This window comes from Calidris pugnax, unplaced genomic scaffold (assembly GCF_001431845.1).
Source record: "Calidris pugnax isolate Ruff unplaced genomic scaffold, ASM143184v1 scaffold42, whole genome shotgun sequence".
Lineage (NCBI taxonomy): Eukaryota > Metazoa > Chordata > Aves > Charadriiformes > Scolopacidae > Calidris > Calidris pugnax.
Genome location: NW_015090920.1, coordinates 14,492,903 through 14,512,769, shown reverse-complemented (window position 1 = coordinate 14,512,769; position 19,867 = coordinate 14,492,903). Strand labels below are relative to the sequence as shown.

The 19,867-nt window shown below is 39.1% G+C and overlaps 1 long non-coding RNA gene across 1 annotated transcript; it reads left to right on the top strand.

Moving 5' to 3' along the window:
• Positions 1 to 1,262: 1,262 nt before the first annotated feature.
• LOC106892587 lies at positions 1,263 to 19,818 on the top strand. The gene is made up of 4 exons (XR_001412886.1): positions 1,263 to 1,397; positions 9,252 to 9,324; positions 13,348 to 13,483; positions 19,271 to 19,818. It is a non-coding gene; the product is annotated as an uncharacterized LOC106892587 (long non-coding RNA).
• The last annotated feature ends 49 nt before the right edge of the window (positions 19,819 to 19,867 follow it).

Genomic DNA, 19,867 nt, shown 5'->3' with positions numbered 1-19,867 from the left:
ACTGCTCACACACTTTCTCTACCCACTGGAGCTCATCTGATGCTTTAAACTAGGTGTTGAAATGCCCTGCTGCATCAGAGCTAGTAATTTAGATTTCTTTTTCTTTAAAGTGGAGAACGAAGAGCTAACTCTTCCTCCAGGAAGCCACAAGAGATTTTAAGAAAGGAGATGATGTGGGAAACCTTTTGCCCCTCTTCTCCTGGGTGACATCAAGAGTTTTGCCAAACCTGCCATTTCAGAAGTAGTTCAGATAGTGATGTGTGACGTGGCACTCAGCTCCTTCATCACTGTTTCAAACATTCTCAAATCATTGGCTTTGCACATGTGTATTTTGTACCCATGTCTGACGAGATGAACTTCTCTTCAGTTAATGAAAAAATCATGGAAATCATAGATGTTGACTATGAACTCCTCCAAAAGTGTTTGGCATTAGAGAAGACAAGCCTGTTCAGAAAAAATTGAATTAAAAAGTTATGAAGGAAATACCAGGTTACAAGACAGTCTTTGTTTTTAAAGGGCTATTTCAGCTTGAGACCATTTCTCATAAAAATCATGGGTTTGCAAGTATTTTTGTCCAACTTGCGTGACAGAAGGATTTTATTAGAAGAAACTTGTATTCATTTTAAAAAGCCAATGCCATGCTGTCCTGTGTTTTGTAGCATCATTCGTTGCTTCTATTTGCTAAATCTGGAGGAAGAATTTGATCACTAATAACATAATAATTGTTCTGATCTTGTGAAACTGAAGGGGAAGTGGGTTTTTTTTCTCCTCCAAGACATGCAAACCTTAATCCTTAGTTCTGTTAAGGAAAAAACACTTCATCTGAATGTGACAGAGAGTAGGTATTAGAGATTGTTTTGAAACATGTGCACTGTGTATGCTTGTGGACTTTCTTCATGTTCTACTTATGTAGCTGCCGTTGCATCCATATTAAAAGTGGAAAAAGCAAAGCCTCTGAAGAGATCATTAGTGTTTCATTTCTCCCAATATGGTTTTTTCTTTAATTTCTTTTCTCTTTCCCAGAGAAGCATATCAGCTTGTTCGAGACAGGATGTCTTATCTATGACTCTTCTTATATGCAGGATAGTCACCAGTGCAGAATATTCTTTTATCAATTGGATTCTGAAATCACTATGATTTTATATCACAATAAAACATACCGTATTGAAAGAGCACATATTTCCTGTTACAAACAAACACCTCATGACTTCTAGGGAATCTGTCTTACCCTATTGCTTTCTTGTTGCTTTCCAGGATATTTCACTGAAGGAATGAGAACAAATCAACTACAAACTTCCATGGAAAAAGCATGCAAATTTTAGATGTCAGTCTCCAATTATCAGTGACCAAAAGGGCAAAGGACCCCCCTCCGGTGCCACACTCAATATTCCTCACCGGTGAGTTCTTTCTACAGCCCTCACTCTTCAACTCTTTTCTGGCAGCAGAGTTACAAGTTTCTGGTTGTCCGCATAGAGTGTTTTCATCCACCCATCCCCTCTCTGCCACGGAGACATGACCCCTGACCTCTGTTGCAAATTAGACAGCCCTTCCTGTGCTTCTTGCAAATTTACCTTTACAGTTGTTTTAGGGAGCCACAATACTCTTAGGGATGTCTTTAACGCAGCCATATCATTCTTTCATTGCAACACAGAACCCTTATAGAAAAGTAGTGGTAATGCTATTTAGAATATTATACAAAGCAAAATACATCAAAATAGCATGAATGATGGTTCATCAAAGAATTAAAATTCACAGTATTATCAGTCCTCTTTTTGGTGACATTGTTGAGTCTTTTCCATAACTGGTGTGTTGCTGAAAAATAAATATGTTACGTTAAGACATAAAATAGAGCAGTTAATAAGATCACACCAGCACTGACCAGCTCTGACAGTTTACTGCACCTTTTGAATCTACATTTTCACTCTGTCATTTCACAAATAGTCATAGCTCTTTACCTTCTGTGCTTTAGTTACCATCACTTCCACACCACTGTTCTCTTTGAGCAGTGCTGGCTGTGTTTAAAGTGTTGTGGAAACTATAGTCAGAAAAAAACAGTCTGCCTGAAAGAGTGAAAAGCTATGTTTTTCCAGTAGCAAAATACTGGTTTAAATATAGTAAAATCCTGTGTCTGTTACAGTAGTGCATTTAAGGAGAAGAATTCCTTTAAGAGCTATTTTTGCGGTTCTTATGAATCTGAAGCAATGGTGGTGTTTTGCTGGTTTCTACTGTGTAATTTCAATATGCAACAGTCTCTCCAAGTTGAATAATTTGGAATCCACGCACGCTTTGCAGTTTCGAGATAATTTGATCTGAATAGCAGTTTCATGTAAATGTTTTGGCAGTAACAAAAATATCCTCAACACTACTACTTACAGCTTTGAAACACCAATAACAATTTTACATGCTGGCAATGAAAGAGCATGATAGGCAGGTTAAAAATCATTAATTCCTCTCTCTGAAACTGATATTTTCTCACTGAAAGGTTTGAAAACAAATCTACTTTCAACAGGTTATTTCTGTATTAATGTGATACCAGCAACATCTGTGCCGCTACCTCTCCTCTCCTGTGGGCAAGCACTGTCCAAGGGAGCTTGAAGGAACACAGCTCTTGCTCGCTTCACCCCACAACATGTTTGAAGTGTTAAATAATTGGAGGAAGTGAATGGAGAATGATAACAATAGCAATAGGGAAATTTCTCAAGTGATTTGAGAAGGTTTTCTGGTGCAGGCTGGATGTTTGATTATGTACGCACTGGATACCCACTTCTCTCTACTTGAATAATACATGGGAACCAGGAATTGTTTACTTTAAAATATCAAAATGAGAAATGACCATGTTCTGAAAATAAAACCTGGGAGTTTCAACTCTGCCACCTCTAGGAAAGCCCAGTGGGAGGGATAGGATTGCTAGAACTAGGGGAGGCCTCCATTTCCTTATTTGTTATCATTTAACAAAATCTGAAGGCATCTTCCTTTGCAGAGAGCAGGAAATAATTCCTATGCAGCTCCAGGGCCATGCAGAGGTTATGGTGCCCATTTCACTTGTGGTGTTAAACAAGGGAGGGCTTCAGGATTGTACTGGGGTTGTACTGAGTCACTTAACGTTGGACAAGAAAGAACACAAGAGCACATGGACAGGGGAGTGTTTCTGACTAGTAACAGATAAAAATATAGTACTCCTTAGCTGCCTTCTCCTTCCAATATTCTCAAATACAACTGGTTATGTTGCACTACTGGGGAGATTTTTTTAGGGTTACATTTGGGAGCGCATGGTCAGCAGACTAAAAAATGCAGCCAAAATGTTCCTGTTAATTTGTGATCATTTTTGAAGCTGAACACTGTGAATCAATGTTGTATTCTCAGCCTTTGCTCTGAGTCTGCTTGGAATTAGTAACCTAAAGTTTTATGGTGATAAACTCCAGTATCCTATTGAGAAGAACTAGTGTATGTGTTGTCTACACACCAACAAACGCAACCATGGTTCTTCTGCATGTACTGAATAATAAAAAGGACTGTACACATGGCATATATATAGTACAACGTTAAGATGTCTACATCTGGGAGACAGATTGTAGCTGCCAATTCAGTCCCAGGATGGGGCAGCCCAAGCAGTGTCAAGAGCTGAGAAGTCCTTGCCTTATATAGAGTGAAATGTGGTGTCACTGACTCCAGTAGCAAGTTTCTCAATGACTTTTGTGTTTTGCCCAGGATGCATCATTATTCCCCATATATGGAAGCAAGTATTTTACCAGAACAAGCATGATTTTTGCTAATTGCAGAATATGTAACCACTTAGTCAATTTGTAACAATATTTATGAAAGGCACATCTCAGATTTTTTCTGCACAAATCTTCTTAATTCTCTATCCAAAGTTGCTTGCTAAGAAAACTCTGAGAACTGTTAAATATTGCTTGACTAACTTTTACACAGTATTATGAATAGTGTGTTTGGAAAGGACTTTGAAATACATCTGGCTACAACCTTACAGCAAACCTCCTAAACTAAGACAGTTTACTAGGTTTGTATTGGTGTGGGAAAATTAATTTCTTTACCTCTGTTAGTTTACCCTTATCATTTTGTTCTTCTCATTGTGAATCCAGCTGAACACCTTCAACCACTGCAAGCTTTTGTTCCTATAGCCTCCTCCATTTTCTCCCTTGTTTGTAGAAATGAAACATCCAGCTTATCAGATACGAAAGAGCTAGCAAGGCTCTGTTTGCTTTACCAAGCTAAAAAAGCTCTATTTGCTTTCCTCAGCTAAAGCTATCAGCTAAATACCCTGCTCGTTTCAATCCCATTATGGCTTTGGGATTCCTGCACTTTGCAGAGATCCCGTCTCTCGTTTGCAGGCTTGTGAGCCTTCCCACCACGAGCTGTCTCCAGATGCACAGTTGTAGCATTCCCAGTGGTACGGAGTGATGGGAGCAGAGCTGTGACACCGGCTGAAACCTCCCGCACCCCTGGGCCCTGCCTGTTGCCAGCTCAGAGGTTTTTCCCACTCGCCTGGCCCTGAAGGTTCCCAGAAGGGAACTTGCTCCAGGATGGGGGCCATCCTGCTTGGGATTTTCAGAAGGGATGGGCGCATCCCCTGCACTGTCTTAGGGAATACTGAACAGGAACTGAACTGGCTGAAAAAACTAAAAAACTTTCCAAAGCCCCTTTCTCTTGTTTGGTGGTGTGGTGGTTTTTTGTGGTTTTTTTTCCCTCTTTGGCTTTACTCATTCTGGGTCGATATTCTTTACAATGTTAAGCTTTCTTGATCAGTGCTTCTAAGACAGCTGTCAGAGTCAACCGAGGAAGATGTTAAGAAATCTTCTCTCCCATTGCTGCATTACTAAGGATGTTTCCATGAAAACACAGTCCTTTGGATCTTAGTTATTTGGGAACTCTTTCTGCAGCTTCCATCTCAGCAGAAAACCTAACAATCTGTTTGCGCTTACTGGGAAAAAGATATTGTCGCCTTGCCAACATAATTACATTGGTGAGTTAGGGAATAATGAGTGAGAACAGATGAAATATTTAGATATAAATAGTCTGTTTTCATGTGCTGTGATTGTCGCTAATAAGGCAAGGACGTGTGGTTTGTGGTTCAGGGACAGGATGAGGAACCAGGACATCTGGGTTCCTTTCCCAGCTTTACCACAGTGTATTGAAGAAGTCAGCAAGCCTCTTTGTACCCCATCAGTTGGAAGTGGATAATAATGCTCTGGGGACTAATTCTTTAATGCTGTCATTTTCAGATGTTCAGAAGAGCAATACAAGTGTACAATTTTTATATACTAGAAATCAGTCCAACCAAAAATTTAAATCCAGATATCTAGAAAGTTTGTGAATTAATTTATCTTGTTCTGATTTTTGGAATTTGACTCGCTTGCAATTTCATAGCAGTGACAGAAAAATGAGGAAAATTAAAAACAATACAGAATGTTTGAACAAAATCTTATCTGAAATCTTATGTGTACTTAAGTTTTCTCTGACACTTTTTTGGGGCTTTATACTCAAGCTTTGCTTTTTTTTTTTTTTTAACATCTGAAGTGGTTAGAGTAACAATGGGAGTGCTATGTACCTAACAGGGAGATGGCAATCATGTCTGAAGACTGAATCTAAAGACTGAAATGTGCTTATTTGTTCAAAGCCTATAAACTACTTAGGCCTTAAATCATAAGGCTTGGTAGGATTTAAAAAGGAACCTACAGCGGCCCTCTACAAAGGGATGCGTTTCCCCCAGCCTATGTGTATTTTACCCACTGCAGCTGTAACTAATAAATCACTGAACCATAGATTAAGACCATGTAATTACTATTAAAGTAATTAAAGCCAAGATTCATTCTACCTAGGATTAAATAAGCACATTTGGCATGTAAGTCATAGTGGAAAAGAGATGTCTTTTTTTTTTTTAGCATGCATATGCTAGCAGAGTCTCAAAAGCAGAGTTATTTCTTTGGATGAAGAGGAAAAAAAACTGTGGTGCTAGGGATTTGAAAGCACTGAGTTTAAACCATGAGAATAATTCATTCGGTATAAACATTATACTATTTCAGGGTTTCCAGTGCTAATTTGAAACAACTTTAGTAGTAAAACCAACAGTCTGTAATGCAATAATCATTTTTTTACCTGCTGATGGATGCTGGGCATCAGATGGTTGCATCTACACTAGAAAGCTGAAGAGCCAAATGGGAGCAGATCTCCCTTTGGTAATGAGGAGCCCACGTCCATAGTGTACGCATGGTTCAGGTTTTCAGTCTGGTCCCATGTGCCGACTGGCTGGAGCACAAGAATTGTCTTCCTGGAGTACCTTTCCAAAGTTGGTTTCACCCAAAAGTCCAGTTCATATGCTCTGACCTGCAGTGCAAGAAAAAGCACAGTAATTGGGAGAAATCAGGATAATTGCTTCAGAAGTGCACTTTTTATCTGAATTAAAATGCCATCCTCCCCTCATGCTATTTGTAGCCTTATCACTGAATAAGGGCAGTATGTGGGCATGATTTGCACTCACAATCTGACTGGCCAGGCAAGGCTGAGTGCAAATTTTCCCTTGCTTTTGTTGAAATGCAGGCAAGGCTTTGCTCTAAATCACCACAGTTGGGCAATGCTAAAGCAGCAACTGAAATACTTACCATGTGGTGTAATTTCAGACTTTTTTGAAAGAGGCTTATGGCTATGCATAAGGAAAATTAGCTTCAGTTTGTTGATTGTATCTCATTTGAGAACATTCATTCACCAGGAAAAACGTGGGCACACAGCCTGCAGGAAGTCTTTAGCACCAATCTGTCTGGGTCACCAATGAGGAGATGCAGGGAGCAGCATCCAGGGCTTACGACTGAGCGCTCCCAGCAGAGATCTAGCAGTCTGGACTCAGAGTGGGCTAGAAAGTTATGTCAGAACGGGGGAAAACTGGTGAGTTGTCAGCTGAGATTCCTTGTCCACATCCAGAGTCTTAGAAAATGAGTGCACTCTGGGATACAGGGAATAGGTACCAGGAGGCTCATAATCTTTTCCATAAAAATTGCACTCATCATAATGAGTCACATCATCATAACATCTTCCACATTAACTTCTCTAAAGAGACATCCCAAACCCCCGCACACACAGCTCTCTCTAGCTGTGTATGTATGTATGCAAAGTCACACAAATAACTACCTTTATATGGTGAGACAAAGCAGCCTGAAAAACCAAAAACTTTAGCAACAGAATTCTTTCCTATGGCATAAATCCCACTAGTAGTAATTTTATCTTGAAATGGAAAGCATAGCATCACATTATTTGAGCACAAAGACCAAATTTCCCTGGTTGCCAGTTTGACCCCAAGCTCATACAAACGCAGCAGGAGAAACCTGAAATGATTTTGTTTCCTAGTGGCACTAATTCCATTGCTGGAGAAAATGTAATTATATTTATATTGACATTATAATTATAACTTTGCAGACCAGACTCCATTCTGTCTGTTAGGCCCAAAATAAACAAAGCACCAGCAGAGACCTAAGGAATTTGTGTTCCTCGGTGGTGGTGTGCCTGGCAGCCCAGCCAGTCATTTCAGCAGTAAGAGGAAAATTCATTCTGTGAAAAAGATAGTTAAGATTTAATTTTGCCTTAACTACAAAACCTCTACATTTTGTATTGATTGCAGCATCCTCAAACAAACTTCATGTGGAGCTTGCAATATACAGACTAGGCTTTTATCCTGTAAAACTTGGAAACTCAACATAAAATCTTGTAGCAGTTCTATATGTATGCATGTATGGAATATAATGTGGGTTTAAGAGCACAAGGTTGTACAAAGAGAAGCGGGGTATTCCTCATCAAGATCATACGACCAAGGTCAAAGTATTCAGCTGTGGTACGTTAGTGAAAATGGCCGTTTCCTCATAACAGACCTTGTTTCTTTCTCCAGCACAGCCCTTTTCATGCTCAGCCCCCATGTTCCCCCTGTCCTGTTGGGGATAATCAGCACAATCCCTGCGGAGGTCTGCTGCTCAGGGGCATGAGTAGTCACTGCATGGTACCATGCTACACCTTTCAGCGCTTGTAAGAACAAATATATATGTATTTCTATGAATGGAAACTTGTTACATACTATAAGAATTTTATATGAGGTTTTTTACTAATTTTGTTGTGTGACAGATATAATCTTCCTTGTATTATGTGCTCAGTGCATGTTATTATCAAGACAAAACAGCAAAAAAAGATTTTAGTAAGACTTGTAAAGTTCTTGTGGGGAGAGGTGCTGCTATCCCTATGTTAAGGGCTGATCCTACGTTTTAGGGAAGCAGAGCAAACTATGCCTTTCAGTTACAGTGATGAATTTTTCAACACAGAGCTGATAAACGATCACAGCAGACCTGGCACCCTGGAGATGCCTTGCTGTTGTGAAGGGTAATTGCCCACTGGCTGTTTGAATCACACAGAGCAGATTCAGACTGCAGCCTGGTACCATTAGACTTGCGGTTTTGCCGCCTTACTTATAAATCTTAGTTGCCCCCGTATTAAAAGAGAGGGAAATGGAAGTTCTTTCCTGAAATTCAAGGAGGTGGGAATTGCAGTCATTCACTGCTGATACATTAATTTAATACATAGTGGCATTTTTAGGTATTTATCCTGACTATATTAATTTAATATGTTATGGTACACATGCCAGCCTATCCTATTGTTTTCTCAAGGCACTTTATCAGTGTGAGATATTGCTAGTTCTGAAGTCAAGATCACATAAGTGTTCATTATTTCTCTTGCACGAATGGTGCCACTGCCCACAAGAGAAGCTGTACCGAGGGAGGGTGTTAGATTCAGGGCTGAAGGATTTCTTTTTCCTTATATAATCAATGAAGAAAACAGTTCTAGGGAGGAAATTATTTACAAGCTGGAACTGAACTAAATTAAACAATTAGAAGATAGAAACAGCTAAACAACTTACAATTTTCAAAAGTTAGACTTTGCTTGAGAATAATATTCCAGGGTAATCAGAACATGTTCATTTTTCAACAGGTTAAATACCAACCAACCAAACACAAAGAGCAACTTCTTTGGGTCAACTGAACCTAATTTTCCTTGGCTTTTTCCTCCATACTCATACACCAAGACAAACCACACCATTATCATACCTGTGATTAGGATAACAGCAGATCGATTAGTTAGTTGCTGCCCCAGCTAACCATTAGGTATCTTGCTGGGGAAGTCAGTTAAGGTTTTTCCTAATTTAACCATATAAAAGAGAGGCACCTGGTTTAACTTACCATCCCATCTCCCTCTTCTTTCAGGAAAAGAAAGAGAAGTCAGTGCTCTGGGTGGAATGACACGCTCCTTGGTAGTGCCTCCTCCACCACCAGGGAGGTAAGTGCTGGTATTTTTGAAACTCAGTTTTCTTGGTTAAACTGAAATTTTATCACTCCTTACCACAGAGAAGAGGTCAAAAGATGACTGTGGGACATCCAGGTACAAGGGCAGTAAGAGGCACATAGGGGCCATTGATTTACTGTGCACTTCTTGAACTCCCCAGCCTCCGCAGCGGGATGTAGCTGAGAGAGTTTGTCAGTGTTCACAGTCCAAGCCTGGAGCACAAATTTGGCTGAGCTTGTTTTTTCCATTTTCGTCAATATTAAAAATACGTCCTGTACATGGTACTTCTTCTGGCATTCACCACAGAAAGGCCTTTGCAGGCAGAGTCCAACACCATCATATTTTTATAAATGCTTCACAGAAGTGTACAGATTTCATAAGCTTACATTGGCTTAAACAGGAGGAATTTTATGTGCTTTACCAATGTTACCTGAGGAAATATAGCTCCCAAATGGTGATTTTCATTCTTTTTTTTTCCAAAATACAGTTATAATATGGGGGTGGATGTATGTTGGCATTAGGCCAAAGTTTCTTAAATGACACTTTTTTGGATATGGAGCTTTCACAGCTTGTTTGTTCTTAACTGTAAATTTTGCTTTTGCTGGACTTTTTAAAATTGGTTAGTATTTTGTTTAAATTTATCTCTCCTCGATGACTAAATATTAGAATAGATATTAGATTAAATGCCTTTTCTCTAATTTACAACCACAGTGCCTTCTCTGCAGTCAGTTTGCATGCCCAGTATAAAAGTGAATTTTGAATGTTGTCTGTTTTATAATCTTGTAAAAAATTCAAGGGGGTTGTGCAAATATTATAAAAAATTAAGTGATAGCATACACACTGAAAGTAAATACAAATATTTGGGAAGAACAGCAGAAATCCTTTGCTTATGTGCAGAAACTCCCAGAGTACTGACAGTGGACCATCATTTTCCAAAGTTCTGGAGTACCTTTGTGTTCCTCAAAATAACCATTTTGTTCAGTTCTCAGTGTTTTAGAGATGCCTGAATTGGTTAGTGAGAAGGAGTTTTTCTGGCAGTGGAATATCTCTTCATATAAATGATAACAGTTCCTTACAGCTCTTTTTTTCTTGTTTGTGGTGGGTTTTGTTTGTTGGGTTTTTTTAATTTTTAAAGGGCAATGATACCAAAGGTATAATTCTGAAATCAACAGAATTAAATTGCCATAAAACCACTGCTATTAGTTCGTTTTAGTTGGTAGGTTGGTTTTTACCTGGAAAGGTTTAGGAGGTCAATTTTTAATACATAATGCATTCAGTAGATGTAACAGGAATATGATTGAATTTATAACTAGTGAAAATGCACCAATGGCAGGGCATAACTCTTAAGTATAAACATAATGTCACTGGCAAGCTCTAAACTTACGACATGAAATCCAATAGGAAGCCAATATATGAAAGCATTACGGTTTAATATGATGTCTAATGTCTAATTTCATTTGGATTTATATTTATCTGCTTCCAGATTTAACTAGATCCATAATATGCAAAAATACATGCGTCAGAAATACATAAATCAATTTGAATAGAATAGCAGATAATGGAAACTTCATGTTTTAGTCACAAAATCAAGCTACTTTGAAAAAACTTATTTTGCAGACCACTTTAAAATGTTTTTCCCCATTTTTTCACCCCTTACTGGAGTTAACACCAACAGTGTAGCAATACTTTAGTGCAAGGGAGAGCATTTTTGCACAGATCCTGCTCTGGCTGGAGCACTGGAAATGACACAGCAGCGTGATTGGGAGAGTCCCACTTCCTTTTCTAGAGGAGATTGGGATAAACATCTGTGCATTTGGATGATCATCTAAATTAAACTGAGTATGGCAGAGACTTCCTTTAGCAGTTTCCCTGTCACTAAAGGAAATGAGAGTGTAATTTTATAAGTCAAATTACAGGATGACTGTTTAGCAGCCAAGCATCAGGTCAAATGCAAAGTAAAAGACAAATTAGATGTATCGCACTGTAGATTTTTTTGTACACCTCAGTACTTCAGAACTGTACTGTGTCAGATAGAAAGCCTTGTTCCTGAACCAGAGAACTCACTGTCTGTTTATATGACGTACCACACATGAAGGAAAAAAGCAGATAGCCTTTTTTAATGTTCCATTAATTCTAAAATAGCTATAATCCCAAGCACAAATTGTGTTTCTCGTTCACTTGATTATTCTTCTTCATATTATCTGGTGTGCCATCTCACTCATTCAAGTACTTCTACATCACTAGGATATATAACTTAAGTTTAAACATGAAAAGATGAATTATTGAACTAATATATAGGTGCTTCAGGCTCTGCCTGAGCTGGGATGGATCATTCCTTCCTTCTTCCTGAGCACTGATTTCTTTACAAAGATTTGTTGGGACAAGAATTCACCTTCTATCATGTTTACATCACCTTTATGCACTTTTTCAGCTACATACCTCCTATAAGCTAATATACAAATATTCAATACTGTATATTAACTATTTATTGGGATGTTCCTTGTGTAAATATGGAGTACAGATATAGTAGGCTGTTAGAAAAAACAGAAAAATGAAGAATGGCTTCAGGTAAGCCATCTCACAGCACGCTCTCATAATATAAAACCTCATCTATTCACAAAATTCGTGGCTTTTGACCTCAGCCATCTTAGAAAATTATTTTGCCAGACAACCAAAAGGATTGTGGCTGGTTAAGATGTCCTTCCAAGGAGCTAGAAATGGAGGTCACCACTGGGGAGCCACTCAAAACCTGGTCAGCTGTGTCTATGTTGCCCTGTCAAGCAACTTTCTCCCAACCCAAATTCACCAGCTGCCTGTTGTCTGCTCAGATTGACTCACAGGAGGCCTGTGTTAGTGTGCAACGAAGACACGCTCAGCTTTTTCAGGTCCCCTCCAAAGGCAGCCTGGACAACCCAGCTCCCCACAAGCACCTTGGCCAGAAGCTGCCCCACAGAGCAGTGCCAGGGTGGACAGCAGACATCATTCCCCTTGGCTCCTCACCACACTCTTCTGTGTCTCTGGAGCCCCTGCCTGGAGGCTGCAAACAAGCAAACCAGTTATACCAAAGGATTCCCAGCACATGCTGGAATGGTAGCAGCCACTTGCAGCATGTGTGGATGACCAGCAGCACATGCTATTCTGTCGAGCAGAACTAGAACTAGATCAGCTCTGTCCACATGAACAGAAATGAAAATGCACACCAGCAAAGTCTACTGGCACCCAGCACATCCATAATACCAAACGAAACAGTGGCTGTGTGGAACTGCACCACTCCAGTACAGATTTGGAGTGGTTTAAGTTTGGTATTATTTTCAGTGTGGTACCTTTCCTGCAGAAAAAACCCCTCAAATTTCTGTCTTTTATATCACATTCTTGTGAATAGAGCCAGCTTCTAGGTGCTTACAGCACAGTGAACTAAAATTAGTGGTATAAATCAGGCTCCTCGATTATTTCAAGGGAGCCGAGTCATGTTGTGCCAGTAACTATTTTGTAAATATTTGTGTATGAGTATTTATGAGGCGCAAACTCTTGTCTGTGTGTGTGTTCGGCTGAGCCTGAATTCAGCAGAGACACGCTAAATCACAGAGTAGCTAGTACCTAGTGGTCAAGCCTGCATTTGCACTCACATAAAGCGCAAAAGTGTCCTGGGTTTGCATCTAAAATTGCTGTTTGACATCTAACCATCCAACCTGCCCCGGTAAAACACCGCAGAATCTAACTCTGAGTCCTGTTTCCCACTGCTCAGTGCCACGCATGATCTCTGTACCTCTCTCAGTGCACAAAGACATCAGAAGAGTAACATGACGGCCACTTTGCACAAATGAACATGACTAGAATAATGCTAGAGGCAAGGGGAATTAGGTCTCATGAGTATAAATTTTGAGCTAAAGAATTAATTTGTGGTTGTTTGAAAGAGCTCAGTGAGGCATAAAAATGCTCGGGAATGTTTAATCCTAAAGGGAATGAGATTTATCAAAGCAATTTGAAAGGATAATACGTTCATTTCTGTTTCTACAGGCAAAGAAAAGCCAAAAAAGTCCAAAGCATTAACAACTTAGAAGCTATTTTTCATGTTGCCAACTTAGATGCTATTTTTCATGCTGCTATCATTACCTCAAGTTTGATGCTACAGTGAAAGGCAAATCTGGTTCTGGTAAGCAATTGCTAACTTGCGATAAGCATTAGGTTTACATTTAAAGATCAAAGCAAACATTTATAAACCATTTTGAGGTTTATACATATACATATCCGTATGCTCTGCTTTATGCCTCTGCTCTTGGTTTTATACCCAGTCATTACTGTGTTTCTCTCTTACCTTCTTAGTGAGTCCAGGAGCAACCGAAATCTGTATTGAAAAGAAAATGTAGTTAATTTACTTCACAGTAACATGTAACGGACCAAAAACTTCAGGCTGAGATTACCTCAGTCAGCATACTAGACCAGAGGAACTAAAAGATCTGTTAAACTCATTAGAGAGACAATGAAGATCTTTCCTAATTGTGTTATTTTTCTCCCTTCTGAAAATAGCTATCACCCAAATGACCAAATCATTAATAATACACATTTACTTAAACAAAATTCCCATGTATTTGACAACACTAGCGCTCCCCATAACTAAAATTGCTATTCAAAATAATTGTGCCACAAGAACGTGGGAGGTTGGCAATTTTCTTCATTTCAGGGAAAGGGTCATTACTGTGATAGATTCCACCTATGGTTTCCAGAAGTGAACTTGGTCTATAGCTAAGCAATCTGCAGGTCATCACTGTGACCAAATCCTGAAGTCTTTACTCATGACTGAACTCCACCTGGGATCCATTTGTGCAGGTTTTTATGCTTCAATAAATCTGGCCTCTTGCTTCTGTTTGTCCTCTGTTGAGTCTAAACTTTTCAACTGGATAAAAATGAAGGCATCATTTTGAAAACCCTTACTGAAAAGTCTATTTTCCAAGCATTTTATGAAAAGCTTAGGAGTACATATTGCAGCTCAGGCTCTGAATAATAGAATTAAGAATTTGGTTTGAAAAAAACTCACTATATCTTTAGTGTAAGATGAAATAATAAAAGTATGCTTCATTTCATTTCTTAGGACAGACTGCTAGATATGACTTCTGTACAGTCATTTTAACAGGTTATGAGCTATTCATCTCTACTCACATGTAACAGGTTCTTCTAAAGTTATCATATATATAAAGAAGCAAATTGATTTGCAATAATTTTGCAAATGGTATTAAATGTACCTGTAAAAACAAAATCTGAGCCTATTCTACTTGTAGAAACCTACTGCGGGGGGGGGAAGGATGGGGGGCAAGGAAGAGAGGACACCTGGCCGCTTGAAGAAATCAAGTTCATCTTCCTAAATGCTTGAGAACCATCTAATTGTTAAATGAACAAACTGCTTGCAAGATCAGTGACCATGCCAAGGTCAGGTTTCATGGACATTTTAGACTAACTACTGCATGTTCATATGAGACATCAAAGACTACTTCCAGCTACTGTTCATTTCTAGTCCTACAACACAGCAAAGCTGTGATAATGGAAATACCTAAAGCTTTCTACTGGTCTGTGTGTTCACTTCACGATCAGGGCTTCCACTAGTTCTACTCTCCATCCCATAACCACTGATTTGCTAATACGGAATATGCTGGGTTCTGTGCCATACCATAACAACTTTAAGCAGGCTAAAAACTGTAGGTATGTTCAGATTTACAAAAGGCTTTGCTGCAGAACTTCCAATTAGTTCCAGTTCATTCTTGCCAGTTGTCCTAGATGCTCAATATCTGTAGAAATCTCATCTTCTGACCCTTGAGTTTCCTGGTTTCCTTGGTTTCTAATGCATGTAAATTGAAATTATTGTCATTTACATAGTCCAGAAGTTTCTTTTTTAATGGTCTGAAGTGCACCATTAGTTTTACATGTTCTTATACACTGGTTTGACTTAAAACCAATCTGGCTGTTTTGTTACAAATGGTTTTAGTTTCCTAGTAAACTAAGTGGCAGAGCAATTCAAAACATACTGAATTAATTTAAAATATTAATATCCACAACTGGCTCTAAATCAAAAACAATTACTCTAGACTTAGTAAGTTTCATATCTGACAGTTCTTATTTTTAAGATATAGTAAAACATGTTGCATATATTCACTTTCTTTAAAACAGCAAATCAGCAACACAGGGATTGACATTTTCCTTTTTTGCCTCATGTCTAAGACATTTCTTTATACAGAAGAAAATGCTTGATTTCTTTTCCCTTCAATGCAAAAATAATCCTGTAAATGCACTTTTCATGTCCCAATGTGTAGCCACTTTGCTGAACTTTTAGATTCTGCAATTAGATAAATCAGATTTCCTAGTGAAGATCTGAAGCTGCAAGCACAATTTATCTTCAGTTCACTAGTGATAGGGGCAGTTACTATCTTGGGACCAGATCCTGTAAACCTGCGCATGAATAGCTTCACCCATAACAGCTGGTCCAGCGATGACCATTACACTGTTCCTGCGAGTCAGGGTGTGTCTAATCACTCCCTGAGGTGGAAAATGTTTACAGGGTACCAGTCTTGACTTCCTAACAGAAGACAGTAAAAAGATTGCACAAAGAAGTAACTACAGCCAGGAATATAAAATGGTCATGAGATGCTTTTCACATAGTTTTTCTCTATTATATTAAAGATGTCTCATAGTTGCAACAAGCTCCAACTCAAAGCTCTTAACTACAAACACTAGTACAAGGCAACTGATGTCAACAACAGGGTGACGCAGAATAGCACGAGCCATTTTGTGCAAAACTGGCTCTGCAAACAACATCTGCTGAGCTGGAGGTCAGCGTGGGCCTCCTGCCGCAGTCCCAGGGGAAAGCAACAATGAAGGGCAAGCTGAGTAGCCCAGGCAAAGCTTTATGCATCACACAGATCGCAAACTGGTACAGGGAAGGTACTAAACTCCACATCAAGTGGCAGCGAGGTGTCTGCACCCACATGTCAAGAGCTTGTGCTCCTGACATGGCTTGCAAGGGGCTCTTGCTCTTGAAATGGCAATGAGCAGTGGAGTTGCACCATCCCACCTCACAAGCCACACCAGAAGCATGCCAGCGCTTGTTGGCACTCGGTCACCAAGGTCCCATTTTGGTGACACTGGCTTGCAGAGATGGAGAACGCTTTCAATGTGGCATTTGCATTACGACTGTTGGGTCTCAAGAGAGGCCACCAAGGAGTCAGGGGAGATCAGTAACCTGCAGTCATTTCTGGTTGTAACCGTAGTGGTGGCCTGCAGGCTGGCCAGCAAAACTCTCTTTAATGCTGCCCTTACACAGACCTCTGGGTTACCCCGATTCATCTTCACCTTATCCTGGCATTTGCTGCTGTGCCTTTACACATGTGATGCCTCCAGGATTTGACCCACACGGAGACTACTCCCACAATCTGTCCCCACGACCTTTCCAGGAGTGTTAATGATTTAATATTAATGATTTAACATTAATGGCTATCCACTTCAGAAAAGACTGTGGAGACTGGGGTATAAGAGGTCATTATTGTTTAAACACATTTGTTTTGCCTCTTTCCTCAGAAACTTTAAATCAGAAGAAGTTTCCTTACACAGAGTGCCCAAACTGACAGCTTTAGGATGTGTGAGGAAGAGACAGTTAATTTAGTGCAAAAGATAAGTCATTTCCTTGGGGAAGCACTAATACCAGGCCTATTACCCCTCAGTGTCATTTCAGATTAGTGTACTACAGAGAAAGGGATTCTAAATCTTTTTAATTGAAAAATATTTGTCTTTTCCTTACTAAAATAAGTTTCTGCCTAGAGGTTAAACAGTTTTTAAATTAATTCTGAATTACATCCAATTTCTGGAAAAAGAAGGAGGATGCAGTTTGTCTGTTGCCTTGTTAATTTATGTCAGACCAGAGAAAGGAGAAATGTATTTCCTCATGATCCAAATGGAATGGTTACATAAAAACATGATTAGAAAGACAAAGTCCAGACATATCTAAGTTGCTAAGATTTACCAGCTGTCACAGACACATCCACATGTGTGAACACATGTGCATAGATGTCATAATTATGCATGCAAAGTGGAGGGATAATTATCCATACTTGGTGGTTGAAACAACAGTCGAGAGAAGCAATTTACTCAGCTTCTCTCTCCCTTTTTTTCTGGCTGAAAGCTCAAAAAGCATCAAACGCACTGATTTTAATCTACATTAATCCATGGGATTTTGATTCATAAGCCATGAAATGCCCTCACAAAAACGAGAAAGCTCAAATATCCTTTTACCTTTAGCATGTTCTGAGCAGGAACATTCAGAAACTGTGATCCGAACTTCTCAGTGCTTGACTTATCAAGAGGAGAATTGCATGTAGCCTTGGGCCGTCCCCTCTTCTGTCCAAAAACTGAAAAATGAGATCTGAAGCAAGGTCCTCACTTTGACTGGCATAGGCACTAGTCTCCTGAGCCTCCTGGAAAGCACTGCTCCCTTCAGTATAGATGACATGCTGGAATATTTAAAAAATATTAAACAGAAGTTGTTAATTGTATATTTAGATGTTCTTCTAGGTAAAATGGTACTGTGTTATCTATTTTAGAAGTCTAAACACAAAGGCTTAGGTGCACTCTAATTTGGGGGGTAGTGTATTTAAAATAGCATTCTGCAGGTTGATGTTTCTATAGAGATAAGGTCTGCCTGCAGTCTTTGGTTAACTGTACAGTTCACAGAACACTCAAGTGTTAGGATGGCTGGTTTTTTTTTTTTTCCTCTTTAAAGTCCTTCCAACTAACTGTACTCTTTCCACTTCTCCTCATGCTTGCATAATGGTTGTGTTTCCTCTGATCTTTACTGAAGAAAAAATATTTTCCTGTTCTAATTCAATCCATAGCCATTGTTTTCCCAACCTCTAGTTCTCAAGAAATAGAATTTCTTTTAAAAAAAAAAAAAGTCTAATTAAGCCATTTATCAAACTTTTCCAAGTGGGTAGAGTGACAAATTAGTCCTATCCTCCACCAACAATCTGATGGATGGGAAGATAAAGATGCAGAGGCTGTTATTTTAGCTGGAAGCTCTCTACTATATCAATTGTTTGGCCCCAAGCCAAAAGACCTTAAGAGATGACAAGAACTAATGATGGGTCCATGAAGTTTATGCAGCGTGAGGCCTGACATCAAAGGAATCTGCCCTTATTAGCATTATCTCTATGCCTTCATCCTGGAAAAAATACTCATTTGTGTTTTGTTTTTTTAAATTTACTTAATTATCTTACTCTTTCAGTAAATGGAAAGAAAATGCAAACTAAATAAATTTGCACAATAATATATTGGCAATGAGTTATGCTTTCTCTATAAATATGAAGTGATTGTTATGACATTACTTTTAAGTCCACCAAGAGAATCTAAGACGGGTAGACTGCAAAGTTTCCCTAGAAGTCTTTACTTTTATGCCATTCCTTCAGAAGAACTGGGCTCCCTGACAGCCTACACATCAGATACAATCTGTGCATTTGGAAGCAAGCACAGAGTCCTTGGCCAGGGAAAGTCAGTCAACTTCAGTAGGGTCAGGATCCCCAAAATTGGCCCAGACCGCAGCCTGCTGAAATCAAGTGTAGAGAGATTGTTGCAGAGTCAGAACCAGAAAGCCAAAAGCTTCCTTGGATTCAGAGAGGGAGTGGGAAAATTCATGGAAGAAAAATTAATCAAGAGCTGGATCAAGCCTGCACCATCTCTGGCTTAGGAAGACATCAGAAAAGAATTCAGGGGAACTATCGCTATTTGCTTTGCTACTTTCCCTCTTCCTAACTATCCACTCTTGGCAGTTCCAGGATACAGAGTTTTGGGCGAGGTGGATCTTGGGTCTGACACTTTGTTATGTGACAGGATAAACTTCAAAGTTTGTAACTTACATCTTTCTCCCTTCTTGCTATGTTTTTTTAATATGCATCTGTTTTTACAGGTAATGGAGGCCCTATGCACAAGGTGGAATACAATTACTGCCCTACTAGAAAGCAGGAAGAATGGATGTAACGGCCAGGATGACTCCTAGAAAAAAACCAAACCCAAACCAAACAATAAAAACCTGTTTTGATACATGATTCAAGAAGTTTGACTGAAAACAAGCCATTTCTGCAGATACTATATGTTACTGGAAGGTAGAAGTAAAATCCATATATTTTTCACTGGGAAACTATTTAAAGATTATTCTTGATGTCCCATTTTTTATTACTTTTTTTCTCAAGGAAATAGAACAGCATTCAACTTACTGGCAGAATAAGCAACTGTAGTATTGCTTTATAAAATCCAACTGCAGTAACTCTGCATAGCTGGACATTCATATACCTGACCAGCTTGATTCATCTTTTCAACAGAGCATTTTTACAATATGGAAACAAAAACAATAATGCAATGAAAAGAAGAGACAGAATTAGAGTCAGTGGAAAGCCATTTCAGCACATGCTACAATATTTTACCTTTGTTCTCCAGTCTGGATTTAATATTATGTGTAGAAGCAGCACTATGCAAAACCAGGGTAAGTAATCAATCTTGAACTTTT